The sequence below is a fragment of the Melospiza melodia genome, chromosome 10 (genome assembly GCF_035770615.1).
Source record: "Melospiza melodia melodia isolate bMelMel2 chromosome 10, bMelMel2.pri, whole genome shotgun sequence".
Lineage (NCBI taxonomy): Eukaryota > Metazoa > Chordata > Aves > Passeriformes > Passerellidae > Melospiza > Melospiza melodia.
This window is the reverse complement of record NC_086203.1, coordinates 19,301,834-19,319,961: the sequence shown is the minus strand read 5'-3', so window position 1 is coordinate 19,319,961 and position 18,128 is coordinate 19,301,834. Positions and strand designations below refer to the sequence as shown.

General features: G+C 47.5%; 1 long non-coding RNA gene across 2 annotated transcripts; it reads right to left on the bottom strand.

Annotated features, from left to right (window-relative positions):
* Positions 1–18: 18 nt before the first annotated feature.
* Positions 19–18,128, bottom strand: LOC134422541 (uncharacterized). Of its 2 annotated transcripts, XR_010028838.1 has the most exons (4): positions 17,582–18,128; positions 14,644–14,719; positions 1,152–1,252; positions 19–60 (listed from the first exon to the last, which is right to left on the bottom strand). It is a non-coding gene; the product is annotated as an uncharacterized LOC134422541 (long non-coding RNA). The 2 variants fall into 2 exon arrangements; XR_010028837.1 differs by lacking the exon at positions 19–60 and having other exon boundaries at positions 718–1,252.

Below are 18,128 nucleotides of genomic sequence, written 5' to 3'. Positions count from 1 at the left end.
TGGCCGGCCCCGCTCCGCCTCCTCGATCCGCTGCGCTCCGCCCGCGCCCCGCCCGGCCGCCTGCGGGGAGGGAGGGAAAGGAGGGAGGGAGGGAGAGAGTGAAGAGCGCCGCGCTCAGCAGAGGCCCCTCTCCTTTTTCTGCTCTCACTGCCGCCGATGCCGCCTCCCCCGCTACCCAACCCAACCGTTCTGCGCGGCCCCGCGCCGCCGCCCGGCCTTTATCCACGGGGAGCGGCACGCCCTCCGCCCCATCAACCCCGCGCTCCGCCGCACCGGCCCGCGGGGGCCGGCCTGGGAATGGGATGGGCGCGGCTCGGTTCAGCTCGGCTCGGCTCTGCTCTCCTCGCCTGTCCTGGCTTGGTTTGGCCTGGCCTGGCAGAGCCCTTGATGGACCGGGACCACCCTGGGCCGACACTCACCTGGCCGAGGTGCCGGGCGGGGCTGGGCGCGGCCCCCAGGCACGGGCAGGAGCGCGGCTGGCCTGGCGCTGGTGCCCGCTGCGGGTGCAGCCCCCTCGCCCCGCAGACAAATGAAACCCGCAGTGGAACAGGAGCGCAGCCCCCACCCACCCGCACACCCCCAGCACAGCCGCGCTCAGTCAGGCCGCCCGCCGTGTGACGGCCGTGGGTGGGTGCAGCCAGGGGTGGGTGACACCTCTGGTCGGGCCTGCAGAGCTGTGCAGGGCGGCCGGCAGAGCCGGGGCTCGGGCCTGGGGGGGTTCGGTTCTGCACAGCCCGCGCCGGGAGAGGCTGAGGGTGCTCCCACGGGGTGCGATGTGGCAATGGGACGGCAACTTCTGTGCCGACACACACGATTTTATCGGCCATTTGAAAATAATAGAAACCTCTAAAAGCAGTCAATTACGGTTCGAATTCTTGAGGGGGGTCCTTGCTTTTTCCCCCACTTTTGTGACTGATTTCCTGGCGGGCCACTCCCTGCTGACATAGGAGACTGTGACTTGCCGCTGACTCATTTGATGACAGCAGAGTCAATAGAACTACTCCAGCTGCCTTGCTGCAAACTTAATTTTTGGAGGTCGCCGAGACATCTCATGACACTTACTGGGTCCCTGGAAGCTGCGGTGAGGTGTCCCTGTGTGTCCCTATCCCGAGGGAAGCCTGTGCCCACCCGCTCACCCAGCACGCACTTACAGTCTTGGCTTTGCTACCAGGATCTGCTCCACTGATCCAAGCGAAGTGTGTCCCTGTCTATCTATTTACATCAAGGCTGCCACTCTGAAAGGTGCAGATGTCTGTCAGGGAAAACAAATCCATTAAAATACAGTCAATAAAGTCTTATTTAATTAAATTATTATAGTCATTCTCAGCTAGAAAATCAGAATGCAGATGTCAAATTATTTTCTTTTAAGGGTGTTATTCTAATACCTCCACTAAACCATCACACCATGGTTTCTCTCCAGTGACTTAATAGATCTTTCCCCCAGAATAATTTATATTAGATGCATTTTTGACAATAAAGAATGAAGCAAATACAAAGGTGAGGTAATGTGGGAGTTATGTCTAAACTTCCATTGTTCCCTAATCAGCATTGCCTCCTGTTTTAAAGCTATCAAAGAAATCAGAGATGAGATTTAGCATACTGAAATGTTGAAGTGTATCTCATGGCACAGCAGCCACTGCCCTTTCCTCAAATTACTGAGCCAAGCAGCAGGAAGTTGCTTCTATTATTCAAATAAAAACTGACATTAAGTGAGAACTTTTATTTACCGTGCAAAACCATTGACATGGCATGGAGATGCTGCAGCCAGGGTAGGCAGTGCCTCTGTGAGCAGCTCTGCTGTCAGCGCAGGCTTGTCCAGCCCAGGGGAGAGCAGCCTGGAAATATGGAGCTGAGCCTTTTCTCAAGGACCTTTCTCCCATCATCCTATACTTCATCTTTTAATAGATACTAATTGCTTATTGACTTTGGCCTGGGCTGGGACTCCTTAGCAACTGTTCCACATCCGGATTAGCTGATTGCTTATAACATTTTAATTTCCTTTCCTTTTCACTGCCACACCTAGTAATGCACATTCTTCAGTATCATTTTGTGCCCATGCCATGCTGCAAGTTGAAGCTTCAGCCATTGTTAGGCAGTGAATAGGAATTACACAGGAAAAAGACAGAATTAGCACTAGGACCTCAATTTTTAACTTACATATTTCGCTAAAATTTTCAATAAAAGTAATTTTTTCCATAAACCCAGCAAAAAAATTTTCATCCCAATGATATACTGTGCAATGACATGCTCTGCACACATAAGGACAGTGGTTTCTTTGAGTGGTTTTCCACCACTCCATCCATCCATCCATCCATCCATCCATCCATCCATCCATCCATCCATCCATCCATCCATCCATCCATCCATCCTACCAGAAGCACGGAGACACAAAACCAGATGTGAAGTGCTCAACAAAGCTCTGGCACAGACATGCAAGCCCAGCTCAGCCCGTCAGACTCAGGACAAGGGCAGTGGCACAGTCGAGGCTGTTGCTGTTGGGACCATGCAGGGTTGGTGGGGTGCTGGTGGTCTGGATGCAGCAGCCCATGTCACAGCTGCCCTTCCCAGCACATCACAGGGTTTTGATCAGAATTCAGCCTTTTGCATCCTGACTGCTTTCATGATTATTGCAAAACAATGACTGCTTTATGGGAAGAGAATGAAAAAAGCAAAATCATTTCTGCTCTGAGGAACAGTTCTTGCTTCGTTCCTTTCTTCCTAGTCACAGATGACCCTCACAGCTACAGTCTGACCAAGATTTCTGGTTGATGGGAAGTGAAGAGGGGCAGCCCCTGCCTGCACAGTACTCCATCACCTGCACAGGTGACAGAGATCAGGAGAGCTGTCCTGTCTGGGACCTGCCTGGCCATAAATGTGATATCCAGCTGTAGCAGCAACTGCAGGGCTGGGCATCAATGCTTGGTCTCATCTACTGATGAGAGAGTCCCTCTGTACTGCTCTGTGATCAGATTCTTCTTGGGGTCACGTTTGACCTGACAAACTGTATTTCCTTTGAAATGAAGTTGGAAGACAGTTTAACAAAAGTGAACCTGTGTTTCATCAGGAGACAGAGAAATGAAAACAAGCTAACCCATGAATCTGTACTTGCTGGAATAACATCTTGGTACTGTATATTATTACAAATGAACTAATGTATGCCTTGCAGAAATACCTTATGTGCATATTTATATGGGTAGATATTTGTGTGGATGTATGTATATAGGCAGAAAGAGAGGGAGATTTCAATGCTATGCTCTCGGGTGGATAATTTTTTCTTTTGATTTGTCCTGTATGACAAGGATCTTTCCATTCCATTCTTCCTTTACCCGCTAGACACAGATACAAGGAAGGAAGAACACAGTCATTGCTTTCTTGGTTACAACTTGTTGAAGAGTTGCACATAGCAGTGGGTTTTTTTCACTATTTTAAAAATACTCTTCCTCTGTGGTAATTCACTGCTGAATTTTAAAAGACCCTTGCTACGTGTTTTTTGGAGCATGCTAACAGCAGAGGGAAATGGCAGCTCTAACACTGGCTGTTTCATTGAGGAAAAGTCTGTGGAAGCCTGGTTTTGCAGAAGCAGAAGGGTGTGGGGTGCGGCAGCGTGGGCCCTCACTGACACCAGGGAACTGCACATGATGGTGTGACTAACGAAGTCAGGTCTGCTTCAGGGTAATTAAATTAGCACAGTCTCATGTGATGATATGTTCTTGGATTCCTCCAAGTCATGGGCCATACATGAGAGATCCCAGCCATTTGGGACACTGTACATGCTCTCTTCTTGACACATTGTTCAGCAACAGATTGCTTTGATTTTAAGAGGACAAGGACTGGAATTACTCTCAACTTTTAATCCAACATCTGCACACTTTGCTTAGAGCAGGAATCGGCCATGGCTGAGCATTTAGGCTGAGTCTTTGCAGGTAAAAGGACTTTTCTCTGCACCAGCAGGTTGTGCTTGTTATCACCTCTCAGAGATGTCAGTGGTACTGCTAATACACAAGGAACAGTAACTTTTTTCCCCCACACTACAACTAACCCCACACAAGTGACTTTGAAGATGCATCATATCTCAGCAGAAATGTGTGGTGGAAAGCCAGCGGGATGCCGCCATCTTTTCCAAAGGTTTCTGTCAAAGCAGCAGCACACTGAAGGTTTGTACCCTGGGGCTGTCAAACATGTGAGTTGTCAGGGCAAAGGCTTGGAAAAAGAATAATTGGGCTATAGCACCCGGGTAGCTTTAGAAATTTATCAGGAGATTTTAAATATTTATAATTTTTTGGCACATAATAGCCTTATCCAAACACAGGACAGCATTGTGCATTAAAACAAAAGCCATGCATAACAAATGCCATAAAACAAATTGTAGCACATTCAAGCCAGTGTGCAGATGCTAATCCTCACATCCCCACAGGGCAGCTCATCCGCTAACCCAGCACCCAGGCAGTAGCACTAAAGATCCAGCAGCTGTGGCTCGCAGTAGTTAAAGGTTTGCCTTTTCCGAAGCCACAGGCACTGTTAGTCAAAGGGATTTCATGACTAAGTGACCATAAATGGCATTGCTGCACAGTTGGCAGCACCGAGCCTGGCTCAGCATCACAGCCGGGTCCTCCCAGCCTCCTGTGTCAAAGGTTTCCAAACACACTGCACATTTTCTTCACACGTTACCTGTTTACTGGGTTCTGAAAGACAATAGAAGTGTTTATTTTCAATTGATGAAGCCATCATTAAACCTCTCCTTTTGTTACCATGATCTCTACGAAGTGAAGCCAAACCAAGCCATTCAAGTCAAAGCATGAATCAAATGGATTGCATCATATGGATTGCATTTTCCTTATTCAGCAGCTCTATGGAAGGCAAAGAAGCTCTGCATTATACAGTTATTGGCTAGGACCTTTGATACAACTTGTTCTGAGTTTTTCCATCTTCTGTTTCCTCCTCTGTTATCCAAGGAAGACAGCAGAATGAGAGCCTGCAGCAGCAGTTTAGTCCAAATCGGACAGAGGGATGTCTTTAGGCAGAGAAATCTCTAGAAATATGCTGAAAAATATAACTTGTTCTAGAATTTGCATTGAAATTTATATTTGGAAAGTCTATTCGGGCAACAGTTGCTTCTAGTAGCAGTTGTGTGTGGGGAAATTTTCATCTCTCTATGTCTGGAAGAACATGGTTTTACTTCTGCACAGAGTTCTTGCTGCATTATATATGTGTGTATATATGTCTTGCTGCATTATATTATGTATCCAGAAGCTAAAACTGGTGCCAAAAGCAGCATCCATCTGGCAAACACAGTGTTTTGCCAGAACTTGCAGTGCTGCTTTTGCCTTGGGTCCCAGGGAGACCCACAGCTGGAATTTAAAGGTCTGGTTTTGACACAGGCTGTAAACAGCCCAAGAGCAAGCCTGCTTGTGCTTTTTGCTATCCTGAAGTCAGAGGAGAAAACAAAACTGAAATCCATCTAGCACATACTGGAAGAGCAAGGACAGGGCATTCCCTGGGAGTGTCTCATGCAGGAATTCACCTAATTTATTTGTCCAAAATACCCTTGCTGCTTGTTCCCATGGAAATGTTACGAAGTTCATATCTTTTTCTTGGTTCATCTATTTTTCTGACTGATAAACTGCAGCAGGGCATTTAATTTTACTTCTGTTTAGTGAAGTTGATTTTAAATGAAAAAACACATACAGCCATATATAAGCATCTCTCTTTCCAAAATCCAAACAAAGCTGTCTTGGTACCTGAGGACAATGCCTGGCAGTGCAATTGTCCCCAGGGCAGTGCAATTGTCCCCAGGGCAGTGCCTGCTCTCAGCCAGAACCCATCCCTGCCCCCAGCACCAGGAATGCAGCAATGGTTGCACTGTGGGTGTCCGTGTGAAACATAGCTTACCCAAATAAATGTGACTTGACATATCAAACATGAGGTTGAAAAATAATTTGAAATAGCAGCTCATTTTTAAAATAACTCAGGATCTGATTTCATGACCTGGGAAGTCAGATCCTATACAAACCCACACAATGCTCCAGTGTGCAGCTAATCAGGGCTTCCTGCCCCTAGCAGATACCGCAGGCACGGGCCTCATTAGACATTTTCTCTGCTTACTTCCAGCCTTACTTACTGCTTGTGTTTGCACTCAGGGTAACCAGAGTTCTCTTCCTAAGGTGATACACCCATTTTTCTCAGGGTTTGAATTTCTGTGCTTTTACTCTGTGAGTTGGAGTTTGCAGGAGTGAGAGTGTAAAGTTGGAATTAAGCATCTCACGTCTGCCAGAGCTCATGGACTGCACAGAATTCCAAGTGTTTCCCAGTTACTCTTCAGGAGCTGTTGTAACCTGAGATACAGATGAACAGTTTTGTTTGACTTCAGAGGAGTAGCCAAGCTCCTCCTTGGGACAGCTGGATGTAGCATAGGAAGGAACACTTTCCAGGGGAACAGTGTATATTTTTTAAACAAACCAAAACTCTTCTGTGTGACATAAACAAAATTGTTGACCTATGTCCAGCCAAAGGGGGAGTTTGTTTGGCTCTCCTGGCACACACCCCAGGATGCAGCAGTGGGGTGAGAATGCCAGTGCACAGAGTGAGTGAAAACACAAAATCCCAGCTATTTCAGAGGAAAGGCATGACACTGTGGTGCTCACTTCTACAACCCCACTTCAGTGTTCTCATGATGGCGAACAATCAACCCCAAAAGCACTTTTAAGTGGATTTGCTTTCTGCAAAAGGCTGAAGTCATGCTCCTTTCTGTTTTTTAAACATTCTTACAAAAATATTCCCAGACAGAAGTCTTGCGTAAAAGAAGCTTTAAGTCTACTGACTCATTTGAAAGCTGCTTTATTAGCCCCTCCATGGGCTGATAAGCCTTGCCTGGTGCATAAGGACACAAGGGCTGTACATTGTTCTGCTGCTCAGCTCAGTGCAGTGCTGGGAGCCTGGGCTTGATCCAGCCAAGCAATTAGAGAATTTAACTTCCTCCATAAATACTTGTACGTGTGAGGCCATGTGTTTGGGGGCATTCCTCTACTTGAAAGGAATCTTAGGTTTTAAACATGTTGCAGAACCAGAAGGAATGGCAGAGGCCTCTGAGGACAGCATCACATTGATTTGGGTGAGAATTAGGAATAATAAAAAACAGAAGAAAAGCACTTGGACCTGGCCAGCACTTACCAGCCTCAAGCCACCCTTCCCCCTGCATAGTTGTTAGTTCTGCTATTAGCGAGTATATTGCAGCACAACAATGTCCTGCAGCTGAGCTCTGCCCAGCAACACCCTCGAAGAGCAAAGGCGGGTGTGCGGGTGCAAGAAGCACCAGCAGGGGGAAAAAGGCAGGGCGTGGCCGCTGTCCCGGAACAAATGGAAAACACCACCCCAGGGTGGCCAGGAGGAAGGTGGTGGTTTGGAAAACCCTGAGCTGTGCGTACCCTGCATGAACCAGGGGGCTGGGTGTCTGGGGACGACTCAGCAAGGGCTTGTCCAAAGAAACTGGAGTTCTCAGATGGGACAAAACAGGGCAGGAAGAAAGCTGGATAGGTCACCCACCCCATGGCACAGTCAGTGCCTTTCCAATTCCTAGCATCTTCCCTGGCTGTTTACTTTCCCTAAAAAATGTGAGATTCCCCTGGGGGGATCCTCACTCTGCTCTTGCTCAACCTTTGGCTTATACGGCAAAACATGCAATTCTCAGGTTCCTGCTTTTCTCAAAATGCTGATTCCTGGATTTTGTAAAAAAAAAGGACTAAAAGGTGTATTAATGGGAGACGGTGGCATTAGAAAGGTGTTACTGGTGGAGCTAGTTGGGCAGCTGGCACCTCTTGCTCCTTGTGTGCCTGGTAGTCCTGATATGGGAGATAATATTGATTTTCAATCAAGGAACTGTGTATTTCAAAGGGCAATTCAGCCACTGCAACAGCTGGTGCTGCATTTCACATCAGCCATCTGGTGTGGCACCCCAAGCAAGTAACTTTGTAAGTATTGTCACTTCCCTACCAGCTAAAACACCAACCAAGAGCCTGGTATGACACAGAAGGGGAAAACCAGAGCCCTGGCAAGCCCAGTCCTACTAATCAGAGTGAGCAAGAGCCAAATGTAAAAGGGGAACAGTGTTGGGGCATTGTTTGAGAACCTTTTCCGAGGGTGGTCACTGTGCCTAGTTCCAGCCGCCTCATTGCTGCAATAGTGGTTGTAGAGAAGGGGGAGGGAAGAGTGAGTTACAGAGAGAGCAGCCCCAGGTAAGTAGTTTTATCTTTACAGCCCTGGTGATAACATGGTTTGCAGCAGGATGGGGGTGATCTGATCCAGCTGGGGCCAGTTGTGCTATGTGGAAGCCCCACAGGGTTGTGGCACTGAGGATGTCACCAGTGCAGGGCTGCAGGAGCTCTGCAAAGCTCTGGGTTATCACCACTGCCCTCTCAGAGGCACTGGATGTTTGCACAGGCACAGCACGGCAGCCGCCCAGGTACCTCTGGGGGCCCTTGTTTGCTTTTGGCTTCTCTGAGGCTCAAGCCTGGGGAGGGAGGCGGCAGCAGCTCCTTTAGGGACCAGAAACAGCCCCCAGATTGCAAGATGCAGCAGGAGGACCGGGTGCACCTACAATAAGTCTCCTTCTCCTGTTCTCTGCACAGACGTTGTCTTCTGGATATATGTTCTCTTTGTTGAACTTTGTATGTAAAACTCCTCCTCTGTTCTGCATGGACTTTAGTTCTTTTGGCATGGCTATGGCTGGCTGGCAAGCAGCTGGTATGACTGTGTCCTAAATTGTGGGGCTGAGCAGGGTACATGCCAGCACACCTGTGTTATCTCAGTCTCTCTGGGAGCAGTAGGTGGGAAGACTCCACAGTGGAAGACTTCAATCCTGTGGGAAAAGCACCAGTGTGGCTGTTAATACACTGGTACTGCTGGTGCTCAGCTGGCACAGGTGCCCTGACACAGCCACAGCCCAGGGCCTGGGAGCTCCATACAGACGGATGAGCGATTCCCTGTTCTGTGGCAGGCTGGTTTGGCCCCACAGAAACCTTCCTCCTGCTCCCTCGCCAGCCTTGGCAGCGGTGTGCTGAGTTTTCTGCTGTTCTCACAGCAACTCCATATTTTCCTTTTGCAAAGCAGAAATCCTCTCCCAGGTTCCTTGACAGCAGCAAAGTTCCAGTAGCGAAATGGCAGAGGGTGATGAAGCAGCTGCAAACCGATCAAGTACAACTGGAGAACGCCTTCGTTGTCTGAGGAGGGGCAGACTGGCTTCCCTTCAGGGCAGATCCAGCCACTCTGAAAGCTCCTCGGAGCATGGGTGAAGTGGGCAGGGAGTGCCTGCGGGCCCGGCCCGGCTCCATGCCCACGGTTCCGTGCCCGCGGCTCCCTGCCCGCCGCTCCGTGCCCCCTCAGGCCGAGCCGCCCCCACACAGCCCTTGGCGCTGCTGCCCCCTGCCGGCCCACAGAGCCCCGCGTGGCCCGGCCCTCACGGCGGCCCCCCCGCTCCCGGCGCCGGACAAGCCCCAGCGAAAAGCCCTATTGGTTTCATTTGATAAAAATCCCTACCAAAAAACCCCGCAGCGGTGAAATCATAGAGCCATAGAATCGCTTATGCTGGAAAATCCCTCTAAGATACCAAGTCCAACCATTAACTCAGCACTGCCAGGCTACCCCTAACTCACGTCCCAACTACATGTGGCTTTTAAACACCTCTCGGGATGGTGAGTCCACCACTGACCTAGACAGCCCATTCCGGTGCTTGACAGTGCTTTAGATGAAGAAGTTTTCCTTAATATCCAATCTAAACCTGCCCAGGTGTAACTTGAGGCTGCTTCCTCTCTTGTCCTGTCACTTGTTACACCTGGGAGAAGAGACTGACCCCACCTGGCTACAATCTCCTTTCAGGTGCTGTAGAGCCATAAGCTCCCCCTGAGCCTCCTTTTCTCCAGGCTAAACACCCCAGCCAGTCCCAAGGAGGTTTGTGCTCCAGCCCCTTCCCAGCTCCCTTGCCCTTCTCTGGACACACTCCAGCCCCTCAATGTCTTTGTGTAGTGAGGGGCCCAAAACTGATCCCAGGATTTGAGCTGTGGCCTCAGCAGTGCCCAGTACAGGGGGACAATCACTGCCCTGGTCCTGCTGGCCACACTGTCACTGATACTGCCAGGATGCCACTGGCCTTCTTGGCCACCTGGGCGCACCTGGGCTCATGCTCAGCTGCTGCCAACCAACATCCCCAGATCCTTTTCCTATGGACAACTTTCCAGCCACTCTGCCCCAAAATCACGCAAAGCCTGCAGAGCCAATGGGTTCATTTGCACTCTCCAGGCCTTGAGAACCTCAGTGATGGGGTGGGAGCAGGGAAGGGGCTGTGCTGCCCCTGCTGCGGCCTGGGAGTATCTTCTCATGCCGCAGGAATGTGATTATGTCATGGCGAGTCCCCCACACGCCCCGCTGCTGCCTCCCAGCCCGCTGCCGGCTGACAGCTCTGGGAAGCATCATTACTGCTGAAATGGAGGCATAAATTTCTGCTGGCAGGGCTCCTGGCTGTAAAAACTTGTAAGCCCTAACAACCTCTCACTGCGACAAAGTTACTCCGACATTTCCCATGATCCTGGTCCCATCCCTCAGAGCTGGGGGCAGGAAGAAGGGGAAAAGGTTTTTAAAACTTTTCATTTTCCTTATGTAGTTGAGCGTTACCGGGGGCGATATTTCTGCCTGTGCATGAATTCTTCCTGCTGACCTCATGGGGCATGACGCACCCACAGGAGGGGAGAGCATGCCCAAGACAAGAGCGGCTGAAGTACACTCCTGCTGAGCTACTCTTTCTGAGGATTTGTATTTCTTTTTCCAGCCGAGGAGTTTTATTATTACAGAAAGAACATGAGATTTTTATGAGTGATTTTACAAATTAGTTTCTCAAATTGTTTGCAGCAGTGCAAGAAATCTTGCAGTCATTAAAGTTCATAGAAAGTATCAAATGCTCCATCACCGCAAAGCTCTTCCTTGTGCAACAGAAACAAAGCAAAGTCGCCCCTGGCGTGTTTAGACGTCTGACTCAGAAATGATGCTCATCACCTCTCCACCATAGAGTACAGCAACTCATCCTGCCCTCGTGCACATTGCTAGAATGAACCCGGAGCTGACCCAGTACAAACACAGCTACAAACATGGTTTTAAAAACAAACAACTAATTATTTCCATTCACCTAATTTAATTTGGGCTCATGCAGAAATGCTGTTCATCCAATAGTCCAAAATATGTCACGTATTAGGAGCTAAAGAGTCCAACCCAATGAATGAGTCATCACCCAGTGGATGAAATCCCATATCTTCATGGCTGCTCATAAATAAGACAAGCTCAACTTTATAGTAAATCATAAGTAAACAATGAACTATATGAAAATCAGACTCAGCTGTGTTATAACTGCATGGGCACAGTGCCCACACAGAAATGAAAAGCGAATGTGATACCATCACTGTTTGGCTTTGGAGACTGAATTTGGGACTGAGACTCTGAAGAGGGGTTTTGATGCGTGTAGCAGGGCAGTCAGACATCCAGGCCTTTGAGGCCACTCCAGATGCCTGTTTGCAATAAATAACACATTATCCTGGCCATTAGCACTTCTGAACCTCAGATTCCAATGGGCAGATTTTCTTAAGTTATTGTCTGGTATCTTCTCGCAACAGCCCAAAATCTCTGGGCAGTGCTCTCGTGTTCTTGCAGTCTGTTCCTTCATCAGTGCTCTCTCCTAGAGAGAAATGAAGAGCAGCAAAAAGCTGTTCCTTCACCCTGAGTTGAGGATCAGTACATCCTGTGCATCCCTCATAACCATACCCTTGAGTGCTGGGCTGGATTCACAGAGCTGACTGGACTTTGTGATTTAATAACTCTTTGAACCAGTGTGGTGAGAGAAGGCAGGAAATAGCAGGAAGTATTGATCAACCTCTATCTTGTTATAAAATTAAGAGCATCTAAAACACAGTATTGAAGTAACTGGAAGCCTGACCACACTGTAGACAGCCCAGCAGAAGGGCCAGGCAAGAGGAGGTGTGTTGACTGCGCTGAGAAAGACTCTGGCACATGGTCATGAAGGGATTCTTCTGCAGCAGGGGCAGCTGAAACCACCTCCAAGTTTGAGCTCCATTGTGACCCTAGGGTCCCGGCCACAAGCAGCTCGTGGGGTGCAGCCAGTTTTGCAGGGACATTTACTCCAATAAAAAATATCTTTCTGCTCCTAAGAAAGAGAAGTGTTTTGCTATCTTGTCAAAGACTCTGGGAAATGTCTTATAATTTCCTATTTGTGTTCAGGTTAATGCTGCCAGTGGGATACAAAGAAGATCACAGGAAGCAAATCCTTGAAATTTAGAGAAATTCAGGATGTAGTTGAATGTGCTAGAGGGTAGACAAGGTTGACAATCTCAAAGGATATTCTCTTTTCATTATACTGACACTGCAGGTAATCATTAATGGCAGAGCTGCTATTGACTGAAGCAAGTGCTCCAGGGATAGGTACCTGGCACGTGAGCCAGCTTTGAAGTCTTCCAGGTCTGCATGGGCCTTGTGGTACACTCTGAAGTGAAGATGTCCTGCTGCTCCCTCACCGTAGCCCTCTCCTCTCAAATACAGCAGAGCAGCTCAGGCTGCCTTTCAGAGAGCACTGAGGCCAAGACAGTAGCTGTCTGGCTATAGGAAGGGAAGAGACCAAAGCAGCTTTTCCCTGAGAGAGCAAAGCTCCAGCTTCTGCCAAAGTACACAAGGACACAGACCGCCTTGTGGCTGTCCCTGCAGAACAGGGGCAGGGGCAGATGAGGATATCCGTTCTGCAGTGATGTGTCCAGACACGGGGGAGGGCTTCAACATGTGTCACAAGAATGAAAGGCCAGAAGAGACCCAAGCCTGGTCACAGGCACTTGGCCCATCCCAAGGGATGCAGGGTCTCATGCTGGGGAATGGGGCCTGGCTCCCTTCCTCCTTCCTGCCCCGACATGACTACATTTCTCTAAAAGGCTGAGAACAGTTGTGCCCTCTCAGGATTCCGCAGATGATTTCCAAGTCCTCTCATGAGACTGCAAAGAGCTCCTCTGGCTCCCTGCCTTCCTGATGGTCCTTGACCCAAGTGGCTCTGGCAGTCAGAGCAGGCTGGGCAGTACCACAGCCTCAGCTCAGGCTTTTCCCAAAAAAGATGCCCTGATTGGGGAAGCTGTTTCATTTTCTCAACCCTTGGTACAGTTGTAACAGGCCAAAGCACGGATAATATCCAACCAGAGATGCAAGCCCATATCACTACTTCCTGTCCTAGCAGAGATCCTCTGTATATATTCTCTTTTTCCTCACATACTGGAAAATTATTGTACTTTAATAAAGTTCTGTAAATGGATGAATTATTTCCACAAGGAAAGAATGTTAAACTTGCATTGGCACAACATTACTTCTAATCAAATGATCTTCATGATTCTCCAGAACAAGCAAAACTTCATATTTTCCATATGTAGCCATCTTTGTCACCCAAAGTACTTTGTATTCAATAAAAATACCAGCTTTCATTAAAGAAAAAAAACCCTTTTGGTGCACAGTTTTTCTGGCATTGCACATCTCTGGTTCACTCACTCAACATGTTTAGAATTAAATCACAAAACCTTAACTTACCCTCTAATGATCTGTTTGTTTCCAGATTCATATTCCCACAATATGTTTGCTGACAGCAGTTGGGCTCTTTGACAAAAGTCAAGAAATTTTTCCCAACAATGTATATTTGCTTCATTCTGGTGAATTACAGGGGAAGGGTGCAGGCTGTACAAGCTGTCACCAGTAACGTGACTGTAAGACCAAGTGTAATTTATTTAGTACAAGCTAAATGTTTATACTAAGTGTTCTTTGTTCTGAACATTATCACTTCAACATTGAGCTTTTTATTAAGAGAGTTGTGAGAAAGGTTGAGCCCTGTTTTGAAAGGATTTTTAAATTTAGCATCATTATGACTTGGAACCAAAACCCTGATGCATACAGTTCTCAGGAGAATGATGGCAAAAAGCTGCTTCCCTTGGTTTCAGGCGCTTCTAAACTGTTCTTTTTGACTTTGTAGTATGTGTTAGAACTGAATAAGAGCATACCAATTCCTGAAAGGATATGTTGTTTCAAAATGAATCCAAAATCTTACACTCCAAATAATGTTCAGTGTAGTACTTTGATATAATTGCAGCTTATCCCTTTCTCCCACTCTTAAAATAATCCCTTCAAATTCATATTGATTGCACAAAGCTCTTTGACCTCAACAGAAACAGAACACACTGGGATGAAATCTGGTCCTACCAATATTCCTCAGCCTTTCTCACCTGCCCACTGATGGATGGGGTCTGGAAAGTGTCCCCACCTTGGTGTCCACACACAGCTGCACTTCAACCAACAACGACAAGCTGCCCTTTTTTAATAAACCAGTGACACCAGTTTATTAAACCAGTGATAAAGCAAAACTAAGTCTGTGATACCTGAAGAGCCCAGGATATTGTATCTTTAAAAAGTCAAGTGCAAGCTACTCTGTCAGAGGAGTCTTTGACTTCGTCAGCAGCATGAATAATCTCCTCCCATATAAACACACTGAAAACTGCAATTTGCCACTCAGGAAAGACAATGAGAAGAAAGAGAGCAGCAAGGAGGATGATGACTGTGGCACAGGAAACCCACCTTGTAGTGAAGGGCTTTGGGACCCTGATCTGCTGCTGAGAAGGTCAAGGCCAGATGTGGTCGTGAGCTGCAGCACCTGCATGGAGAGGGCAATGTCAGAGGAGAGGGGTTTCCACTTCCCAGGGGAAAAGTGACTCATAGCAGAAAGCTGCAGATAAGCAGCCACACAATAAGGAAATATATGCTCAAACAGGAGTAATTTTACCTTGTAAACAGCTAACTGTACCCTTAACTATCTCTTAGAGTACATACTTCACCTCTCATATGGAAGGAAGAATCAATGTCAGATTTTTCTCTAAAACACCTGTAATTTAAATAGGAGCAGTCGAAGGCAGTCGTCCCACCTCACATACTGTACTTCATCCTAGTTCCTGTTTTCTTGAGAGCAATTCATCCTATGAACGGTGATTCCAATTTTGACTCCTAGAAAGCATTAACATCTTTACTATTACTTCCATTTTTACAGCAACTAGAATTATCCTCGTTTGCTCATTGAAAAACATTTTAGACACAACAAATACAATACCGCTGCGTTTATCTGAAGAAAGGAAATCCTTTCTGCAGACTCCCCTTTGGTCCCTGCTGAGCTGCCAACTCCAAAGCCTGCAGAGTGCCCAGCAGCATGGCAGGGTGTTTCTCTGGGGTGTGAACTCTCCTACAGATAACAACTTTATGGCACAGGCATTGTTCTTTACCAGTACTCTGTTTTCACAGGTATTTAATGAATAGGCTTTCAACTGGAAAAACACAGGCTGGAATCAAGAAGGCAAATGACCTTTGTGCTTGTGAGTGTATGTTCAAGTAGTTACACTTATTTTCCTCACTAACATATAGGAATCCCTTTTATGTTAATGCACCTTATTTAATTCTAATAGGCTTTTTGTTGTATTTAAAAATCTAGAGGAAAACAGAAAAAAAAATCCCATTGTTCTCCCACATGTTTGTTTTCACTACAACTACTAAGAGGAAAAGCCCTTTACGAAAACAGGATACAGCAGACTTCTCTATGCTGTGCACCCCCCCCACCACACACTCAAACACTCTGGACATGCCTGCAGTGGTAATCGAGAGCCCACAGAAATCATCAGTGTCTAAAAAAAAACATCAATGGGAGTTCTATTATCCACGTGAATGAGAGTAGTATCAAGTCCCTGCTGAATAAACCTCACCAGCCTGGGCAGGTTCTGCCCCCCTCAGACAAATTACCACCTGCCTCAGGACATTTTCTCTGTGACATTAATTATAGATAGAGAGGCAGACCCCACTATTGTGGAAAGGTGTTAAGTCAATGACAAAAGCCATAGCATACAGCATCACTTCTTAGCAGTCCTAAGAGACAAATAACCAGGGAACCATGAGATGTCACCTACATCAGGTGCTGCCTGGCTCCAAGAGATGCTGCAGATCCCCCTTGGATCTTACTGAGCAGCCACAGGCTGTCTCTGGGGTACCCTCAGGAGTGGGGCTCCCTCTGCATTTCTACTAATGACCTTCTAGAGCTCTTTCCTTAATGCATCCCACGGCCTCCTTTCCCCCTCTTTGATTATTGCTTCCCCTGATGGATTTTTGGCCAGTCAGGGTTTCTGTCTGTGCCAGCAGCCCTCAGGAAAGGCCAGAGCTGAGGCAGGGGAACTTGTAAGCTGCACTCACTGCAAAGCACATTCCTGTGGGCTGTTGTTAAGAAGATAATAAAAATTGCTGTTTTCTTTCTCCCTACACATTAGCATTTGGAAGAGTTCATACTTCCAAAGAATCACACTGACTCGTTCTCCGTGATACGGAAGAATAAATCAAATGCAATTACCAGGAGACCTCCATTTCTGTAATCAAGAGCGTCATCTCTGGCCAGAAAGTACCTTGGGGGAATCAAGTTCTAGCGACTGGGGGGCCAGTAAAGAGCAATTTGAGCTTTTCTGACTGAAATGTGGTGATTGCCCTTCTATTCGCCTGGGCAGAAACCAATGCTGAGCAGCCTGGCAACCTCCTTCAAACACCATCCCAAGAGCATTTCAGTTTTTAAAAAAGTCTCAAATTTTAGGGAAATATGTCTTCTGATTTCTTTCTAAGGAAAAACATAAAATGCCATAAGGGTTGAGGATATTCTTGCAGTGAAGAGAACAGAATACTACTTTGGTTTTAGTTTTATAGGATTGTGGTTCTTCTTGTTTTACTTTTAACTATATTAAGTAAGCCTTGTTTCTTCACCAGAAACTATCATGACTTGATTTAGCCATGCTTTCTGAACAAGATAATTCTATCATGTAAAATGATTACATTACAATGTAAATTATATGAGAAATGTTTATGCAAATTCTTAGGTAAAACAATACCACTTTATTACTGCAAAATAAACTTTCAGATCACTGACACTTTGTCCTTGAACCAGAGAGACTGCTATGCTCAATAACCTGAAGAGCCAGGGAGACAACTTAGCACAACAGGCTATACTACTTAGAATCATACCACAATGTTTTCAGTTTAAGGGGAAAAAACCTCAAATTTCCACTTATAAAAAAATCTTTCATTGTTTAAAAACTGTAAACTGACTGGCTGCTTTTTGCATTTATTGGTAAATCTCTGACCATCATCAGAGGAAAGGATTAAATCATGCAGCTGTCATTTCTTCCTCATCAGGGAGAAATAAACCCACAGTGTCCTCCCTTGCTGCACGCAAGGAGTTCAACTACAAAACTCTCTTTTCCCAAACTCTCGGTATCTGCTGACCGGGTGTCCCAAAAGGCAAGAAATCGCAATTCCCCCGGCAGTGTCGGGACAAGCTCACTTTGAACAACTCCTTTTGTGAAAGCAGAGCAGGGACAGCTGTCCGTGCACCCCCTCCATCCCACGGAGCCCCCTGCCCGCCGTGGCCCCCAGCCCCGGGGTCCCACCGGCGCCAGGGCCGGTCCCGCACGGTGCCCCCGCCGCCCCTCGCACCTACCGCGCCCCGCCGATGGACGGACGGACGGACGGACGGACGGATGGATGGATGGATGGAACTCGGGCTGGGCTGGGAGCTGCTGCTGCTGCTGTCCCAGCGGCGGGAGGTCACCAGGCTGCTAGTCTGATCTTCGGTTCGCTTTCCATCCGAAAAGTTTAACTCCTTCACGCCCTAAAGGCGCAATATCGGCGAATACTGCGGCACTGTGCTCATCCCTTGCCAGGGACTCTGGGCACACGCTTGTTTCAGGCTGCTGCAAACAAGGACACGCACCTGGGAGAAACCAGGGTATGGGGGTACAGCATGTGCGTTTTTGCTCTGAGATTTGGGGTGAGTGTGATGCCAAGAAGTCCTCAGTGAGACATTTCTCACAACAGCACACACTCCTAAGCCCTGTCCTGAAGTCTCGTGTATTCCCACACATTCCTGTGGCTGCCAAATCCCTGCCGGGAACCCCAGGGGCTTATACTTTGGAAGGGAAGGGGAAAACCTTTGACAGCACTTTTTTCCCTGTCTCACCAAGCCCTGGGAAATTGAAGGGAGTGGA